Source organism: Brassica napus, chromosome C4 (assembly GCF_020379485.1).
Source record: "Brassica napus cultivar Da-Ae chromosome C4, Da-Ae, whole genome shotgun sequence".
Classification (NCBI taxonomy): Eukaryota; Viridiplantae; Streptophyta; class Magnoliopsida; order Brassicales; family Brassicaceae; genus Brassica; species Brassica napus.
Window position 1 is genome coordinate 37,443,205 of NC_063447.1, and position 8,665 is coordinate 37,451,869.

The 8,665-nt window shown below is 30.7% G+C and overlaps 1 long non-coding RNA gene across 2 annotated transcripts; it reads right to left on the reverse strand.

Moving 5' to 3' along the window:
- Positions 1 to 3,526, reverse strand: LOC106370314. Of its 2 annotated transcripts, XR_007322423.1 has the most exons (4): positions 1,063 to 3,526; positions 812 to 882; positions 368 to 701; positions 1 to 219 (listed from the first exon to the last, which is right to left on the reverse strand). It is a non-coding gene; the product is annotated as an uncharacterized LOC106370314 (long non-coding RNA). The 2 variants fall into 2 exon arrangements; XR_002657555.2 differs by lacking the exon at positions 1,063 to 3,526 and having other exon boundaries at positions 368 to 1,041.
- Positions 3,527 to 8,665: the final 5,139 nt, after the last annotated feature.

Below are 8,665 nucleotides of genomic sequence, written 5' to 3' on the forward strand. Positions count from 1 at the left end.
TAAAAAGAATAAGTCTTCGGTAACATGCTTTATATTCCAAAAATTTGTTTGTTCCTGATCACACAAACAAAAACCAATTTATATATTCTTCAGGTCATTGGAGAAACATATATAGTTTACATAGGAGCAAAGATGTTTCCTATAAGAATATAAAGAGGTCGTGGCTTTTGCTTCCTCAGAGATTACTCTTGTTCTTGTTGCCAACTTAGAAGCCACAACCTGCATGTCAACAGAAATATCAGAAATGGTTTCAGATTTGCCGATAGTTATGGGGGTTCTACAAAAACCTAATATGGGGTTACCAGCACGAGCTGCTGATTAAGGCTCATTGATCGCAAGAACACAATCAAACATCAGAATGTTTTACCCATGGAAGAAGTATGCGCTAAGTAATCACCTCCCGAGTCTATCCACAGCCCAAAGCAGTATGACCAAACTGAAACCAAGTCCAGTGTTGAAGAACTTGTTTGTGCAAAAGGGAACACGCCTTGAAGCAAAGATACAAATCACAGTGAAAAGAGCAGTGCTTCCAGTTCCAGCGGCCATGATAGAAATCAGTGTAAAAAGCTCTGGGATCTCTCCACATGATCTCTGAATTCTCAATCTGTCTGCGGGTAGCCAAGACAGCGTCTTAATGATGGTTTGTTGAAAGAATCCACACATGAAAATGGATGATATATGCAATAAACTCAGCAACAAACCTTCACAGTAACTACAGAGGTTAAAGAGACTCGTAAACAGTCAACTTCAAGCCAGTTTGAATTTCTTAAACATGCAAAGACTAAAGAGGAGCAAGTTGTGCGCAACTTACAGATTCAAATGCGACTTTTTGCAGTTGCATCGCTTACATAAATCGCCCTCTTCAGGTGTTCAGAGTTTCACCTACGTATTTATGCCAACATATAAGAGAAAAAAACTACCCAGAAAGCTGTTGTATAACTTTTCTCAAGTAAATTTTTGCTTCTTCTCCTAAAGGCTGTTTGGATTCAACTCTTTGAACAACAAAATAATACATGTGGTTGGCCCCATCCAAGTTAAAGATAAAAGAATACAGAATCTTACCCCAGTTTCAGCAGCTGCCAGAGGCTTTCCAGGACACGAACTTCAGATTCCAGCTCAAACAAATTTTTTTGTTAATAATCATCTGGATGCCTGAAAAAATTGACTTGATCACAGCTGTTTTTTTTTTGAAAAAGAAGACAACTGTTGCTGCTGCGAAACCTGTGAGTAGTGGCAAGAAATGTAAATTCGAATAGTTTCTTTGTGACATTAGAGCGATGAAACGACAAATTTACAAACCACTAAGAACAGGAGAAAAATATGAACCAATAAATTTTCATCAATGAGAAGAAGGTAGAGTCTGATGACCAATCCGGTGGATTTGAAAACCAAAAAGCCTCGAAGTAAACTCGTTGTGGTATTGATGCGGTAGGTTTCAAGTTGCGCGTAGCCATTTCTGCGAAGAAGATTAAGAAGTAATCAAGAAATCAAGAAGTTGTGACCTAGATTGATTTGGATCAATAGAAGAAGAAGTAAAGAATCTGATACCTGCTTGCCTGTAAGGAGAAGCTCCAAGCCTATAAGCAAACCACCTTTAGCTGTTTGTGCTTATCGTCTCCCAGAAACGGATTAACCGGAAGCCTAGTTCTGATTCCGCTGTACCCGCGGAGATGTTGGTTAAATACACAGCTTAGCAGATCTCATGGACATAGCTTGATCTTCGACTGAATAAGTCGTAGATTGCGGTATATATAAGAATCGAGAAATAGATCATACATGAGGAAAACAAAAGGAGGTGAAATGATACATCTTGTAAGAATGTGTAAAGAGCAGAATCAATGATTTTAGAGTGGATAGCTACTGCAAAGTAATGGAGATTTGGAGAAAATGGAACAATGGCTATGGAGAGGAATAGTAAGAGACTATTGACTGAAGAAGGAAAGCGTGGGTTTCGTCGAAAAGTGTAACATGGGTCTCAAACGGGCCACCTCCAAATTTTAGAAGATCAAAACACTTGGCCCATGTCGATAAAGAGGATGTAACGTGGCAAAATAGGGGCATCTAATTGGTTGATTTTTTTTAGGACGTGGCACGTATCTCCTTTGAGCATATCTCCCTTTAAGTATTGTTATTACTAGGTGCATAGTCCCCGCGCAAGCGCGGGGTCGGCTACATTATAGGTGTATTGTATAGTTTTGTTTACGGGATTTTATTGTTTTTTATCTATAATGTGATTGATGGGACTTTGGATATTACATAAGTTGATGAGTTTGATATAAGAATGAACGATGAAGTCATATGTTGATATTTTTATATCTTATATGTTCAAAGTTGAGGGTGATGGAACTTGTTAGTGTTTACTTAGGTAGTTGTTTGTATATAAATCAAATAGTGCATGGAAAAAGATAATAAATTTAGATTTAAAATGCTAGGGTTTCAAAATAACTGGACCTTGAATCTGTGGTTTAGTCTAATACTGAAAAAACTGTTAGGATTTCAACTCCTTTTTTTCTCTATATCGGGAATGTGGGCACTAATTTCCCGATTCATGTAGGTAAAATTGTTTCTTAGTTTGTGAGATTGAAAAGCGTAGATTGATTTTAAGCATGATTGATGAGAGGTTTACTTGCATCAGCTTCGTCTGCCGTGGGTGTTGAGTTTCGTCGGCGCCAGATGTTAGACATGCAAGAGAGAAGATCTGAATTTGTTAATTTCGTGTTTTGTTTTTTCTTCTCTCGTGTTTTGTGGGTTCCACTCTTTGCTCAGGCTGTACAAAAGATGAAGTCTGGCTAGGCCGTCTCACTTCTCTGAAGTATTCCCTTGATTAACCTCCCACCAACATCTATCTTCTGATTCTGTCTTGAAGTCGATGAGCTTCCAGAAAAATTAGCTTTCATCTGCTGTTCCGCTTGGAATGGAGAGTTCTGAAATGCCGCATAAAAAACATATTGCCAAATAACTAATGATTGTCAACAACTATCACTATACTAAATAGAAAATAAATCAAGGTTTTTTATTCTGCACAAACTAAAATCTTACAACAGGGTTGTCACGGTCTTTTTTCAGGAGCAAGATCTTTTTCTTCCCAGAAACCATAGTCAATGCAATTCTTGGGAGAGAGCTATCCATGACAGAGGCTAAAGTTGCGTAGATGAAAAAATAGATCAGAAACACAGTAGATTTTTTCAGATAAGGAAAATATGGGATAAGTTGTTGACTAATTACCAGTTTCAGTTGTTGGTATGTCATTCCACTTGAATTTGCCTGATTGTAATGTTGCTTGGAGCTGCCAAATATGCTATGTTTACCAATTTCTAGGTTTGTGTTCGCAATCACTTGGAGCACCTAGAAACTTCAAAACGATCGACTTTCACAATGGAATCTGCTTTCAAAGATGGCATGTAATGATTAGCATGTCCGACGGGAGTAAACCCATGAATCACGGAATCTGCAAATAGTATTATCCAACAAAGAATCAGGAAATAAATTAAAACAATTATGTTAAATAAGTGTGATAAATCGAAGATTAACTTACCTTTTCATCGAGGAAAAGAACCGTGATTCCCAGAAACTCCCTGTCTTTCTTGAAATTCAGGGAATCCTAGAAGCGGAGGAAGCCAGAGGCTATGCTCTGACTACTAAGACCAAGACGGAGAGACTCGAAGGTTGAGTGACGGACGCCGGGACGCCGGTTTGACGAACTGGAGAGGCAGAGAGAAACATTTTCTAAAAGATGGTTAAAGCTAAGAGGAATCAATGAGTTTTGTGGAGATGCAGATTGAGTTCATCAAAGATGAGAATCATATATATATGGTTTACAGAGGAGCTACAAATCAGGAACATTTATGATCAAGCGATTTAAGATGGAGACATGAAGAGTTCACCGGTGAAAAAATAGATTACGAACATACACACGGCGCAACTCTGTAACTCAGACTTGTTTGAGACAATGATGAAAAGAACCCATATTAAACTACAACAGTTTACAATATAGGAAAACCATAATTGTTGCAAACTTAAGCTTTTTTCATATAACGTGATGAATCCCATTTAAAAATAAAACTCATAACACACTTGTAGGTCCGACCCTCAGAGGAAGCCGAAGAAGCAATGGCTTCCGACCTTCATAAATATATATTAGGTTCGGCCATCAATGTACAAAGGTATCAGTTAGCTTAGTGGTATAAATGTTGGTGTTTATATCTCAATAACCCGGGTTCGAGCCATGAGCTTGACACTTTTTTACACTTTTTAAAAGTGGGGCCCACAAAACGATGACGTGACGCGCTGAGGAGAGAGCAAAAACTGATCTATTATAATATAGATTATTATCATAATTTATTAGTTTCATAAAATAAAAGTATCCAGTTTGAGAAATTAAAGAGTCATCATCCCAATCTCACTCTCTGGATTTAATTCAGTTTGTTTGTACATAAAAGCACAAATTATTATGATTAGAGCAATCAAGTAAATATATTTAGGGGTGTCAAAATGATATATAGCTCATGATCTGGCTCGCTTAGCTCGTTTTCTCATGAGCACGTTATCTATATTTTCAGCTCATTTAATAAATGAGTTTAATGATCGAGCTTAAATTAGATCACGAGTTATATGAAAGATCTTTAATGAACATGAGCTGACTCGTGAGCTTGTTCATTTTTTACTTACAATAATATATAATATATTTTATATATTATATTTGGATAATTTCTATTTTTATGTAAAAAAGAGATAATTTCTATATTTATCATATTTATCTTCTAAAATTAGAATGTCAAATCAAATCTTCTTAAAAGATAATATCTACTAGATCTTGCGAGGGTTTTTGTTTTCATTTATTTTTATATAAATATTTTGATTTCACTTCTAAATTGGTATATATTATAATATATGTCTCTATCAATTTTTAAAACATAATAAGTTTACGGTTTATTTTTTTCATTGAGTAGATTGTTTCAAACTTTCACATGTATTTGTATCTTCTTCCATATATATATTTTCGTATTATTATTTCATTATTAAAATCGTAACTATATATATATATAAATTAGTAAAATATTGTTTTATTGTCATATTCAAAGATATTGTAACATTTCACAAATTTAGAAAGTTTTTAGAAAATTAAACTTTTCGCTTCATAGATTTATATTATCGAGTAAATAATTAAACATTTAGTTTCTGTTTAATTTTTAAAATAAACTATATAGTTTAAAATTTGTTTTCATTGGCTTAAGGTAGTAAAGATTAATCATTGTTAGATAATATGATTTTTTTTATTTAAAAAAAATCTTTATAATTTTAAAAGTTAACATCGACAAATATTTAAATATTTAATATATGGAGGTATAGTATTACAACATTAAATTATATCTATTTAATTTATATTATTTATAAATCCAATGGATTATCTATTGTTTAAATCCAATTATTGATAGCCCAATAAAAGTTTCTGGTAGGCCCAAAATTTAAATGATAAGATTAGAGATTAAATATAACATGACTTTCTAGGAATATGTCCATTAGGTCCATTTTTAAAAAAATCACACATGAATCAAGGTTGTGACTTCTGTTTAAATATATAAGATATTAATCATATTTATCTTCTAAAATTAAAATGTAAAACATACATATAAGACATTGAAGATAAATTGGCTCAGGACTCTCACGAAGAATAGGGATTTGGATCATTAGTTTTGTTTTAATTTAATTTATATTAGGTGTTGTATTTTTTATTTTTGTCATGTGTTGGTTTCTATTTAGTATTTAATATATATGTTTAGGATTTTTTAATATTTAAATTTTGAACAATATTATAGAAGTTATTCTATCACTATTTTATTTTATAATTATTATTTTTATTTAGATCACGAGTTAGCTTATTTAACTCATGATCTAAAAGATCTGAGTTCGAGTTTACATATTGAAGCTCATATAATAAATGAGCTGAACTGAGCTAGCTCATGAAAGAGCCGAGCTCACTATGAGTTGAACTGAGTTGAGCGAGTTACCTCATTTTGACACCCCTAGTTGTTGAACCTAGAGGTTCACCGTGGATGGTGAATCCAAGAATAAGTCTTTAATATATATGAACTAAAACCAATGGAGTTTTTTTCAAAAACGATGTTTTATGTTCAGTATTACCTTTATTATTTCGTATTCTTTAATCGAACATCCAAAAAAATATTAAGAACCCAAAAAAACATTATAGTTTTACACCCTTGAGTTAAATTACCTAGCTGAAAAACCAAAATAGTTATGACTTATTAAAGACCAAAAATACTCATTGAGTTTGTGGAACTCCGTTAGTTCGCCAAGGACTTTATCATAAGTAATATTTTGTACCAGGTGCTTTGCCCGCATATACGGGCATAATCATCTTACGAATACTTATTATTTTATGTCTTATTATTCCAAAATTCGGCACTATAAAACACTAATTGGTGAACATGTTGAAGGAAAAACATTATGGTGAATTCCTTGTTCCTCAAAATTTATACCAGTTATGTTGAAATTTTAGTCAAGTTATTGAAAGGCAGATCCCACTTTTTTCTTCTAAATTCCCCATGGAGGTATGAATTTATAAGAAAAAATTTTCCTATGCAATTTTGATAAGGAACAAATTGAACAAAAATTTGTATTTTTTTTTTATTTTTTCAATTCCTCAAATGAAATTTTTTTTTTCATTTTTTTCATTCTTCTAGTGGTGACCAACTGAAGCTATAGTGTTTCACGGATTAAACTTAAACTGGTTTAAAGTAAAAGCAAGAAAATTTGTTTTGAACTCAGTCACAAGTTAAGTTATTATTTATGATTTTAAATAGTTAAATCAAACATCAAATTATTTATATATGTCAAAAAATGTTCATCAAACTATGTACTTATTATTGTGTTAAAAGATTTAAAACACTCATATATTAGAAATAGTTTAGAAAATATCTTTATATAAATATTTTTGTTTGAATAATATTTAATTATAAACTGTTTTATATCTTAGTTGTTAACTTTATAATAAAAAATATTGTTTTCAGATAGAAACACAATATATATAAGAATTCTCATAATTTTTAAATATATTTTCATAATTTTATTATATTAGCTTATAATTAATTATTTAATATAACATATAAATTTAATATTATTAAAATAAAATATGTGTTTTATTATATATAAAATTCATTATTCATTACGGGTTTTGTGAAAATTAATAAATACTCAGTTAAAAACTAATAACAAATCAATGACCTATATAAAAGCTTAAAACCTAATAAAATATGACAAATAAAAAAATAAGAATTTTAATATAACATATAGATTTAAATATTATTAAATAAAAATTCGTTTTTAATTATATATAAATATCATTACGGATATTTTTTAAATTAATAAATTAGTGATTCAGCTAAAAATTATTAATAAATCAATGATTAAGCTAAAACCTAATAAAAACATGACAAATAAGCAAAATTGACTAAAATCATGGAAAACATGACAAATAAGCAAAATCAAAATAATTATATATCTAATTACATATTTTATAGTTATATTATTTAAATTAATAAATTATGGACTCAACTAAAAACTATTAATAAATTAATGACTCAACTTAAACCTAATTAAAACATGACAAATAAACAAAATTACCTAAAATCATGGAAATCATGACAAATAAGATATATAGATATCAAAATAAATAAATTAAATAACAATATTAATTAAACTAATGATTTATCCTATAACTATAGAAATGATTAAAATAAACAAATTAACTATTGAATCTGATTAATTCAGATATATTAGTATATTTATATATAAATATTATAATAATCTGTATTTAATAAAATTTTCAGTAAAAATCAGAGATATTAGCTATAATATTAGTCAATAAAATTATAAATGAGAGAAAATTAATCATGATATTATCGGTATATATTATTAATATATATTTATTAATTAAATGTCCAAAATATCATGTTTATTATATATTAAAATATATTTTTAAAAAATATTAGTATATATATCGGTAAAATAGGTTCATGTTTATCATGGTTTTAAATATCATGATAAATATATAGATATCATAATAAAAAAAAAATAATGATATTAATTAAACTAATGATTTATCCTAAAATCATGGAAAAAATGATAAGTAAGCAAATTAACTAAAGTCATGGAGAATATGACAAATAAGCCAAATCACTTCATAAATAATAGTATAGATAAAACTTAAATTACAAGAAGCTCATATGCAATAATAGCCCCTGTTTTAAAAAAAAAAAATTCTGACGCAAATGTCCCACTTTATTTGGAAACTATTATTATTGAGTGATTTACGGTGTGGGTCACTTTTCGACTTTGTCTACCATGCTGGGTCACTTTGGGCTTTTGAGACACATTCTGAGTGGGAGAATACTATAGTACCCCTTGAAAAGCAAACCAGAGAGAGTTTAGTTAGATTGGGTTTCTAAGCGGGTTTGGGTTTTGAAATTTGAAATCCCATATTTTTTTCTTAGTTTTTTATTTTCGGGTATTTCCATCGGGGCGCGAGAAGGGATAGGGAAGCGTTGCCATTTTCAGATTAAGAAACTTTTAACTTGCGGCTCCGACGAAGGCGATAGAGAGATAGTTTGCGAGGTTAATCGAGTGGAGAGCTTCTGTCAATTCCGAG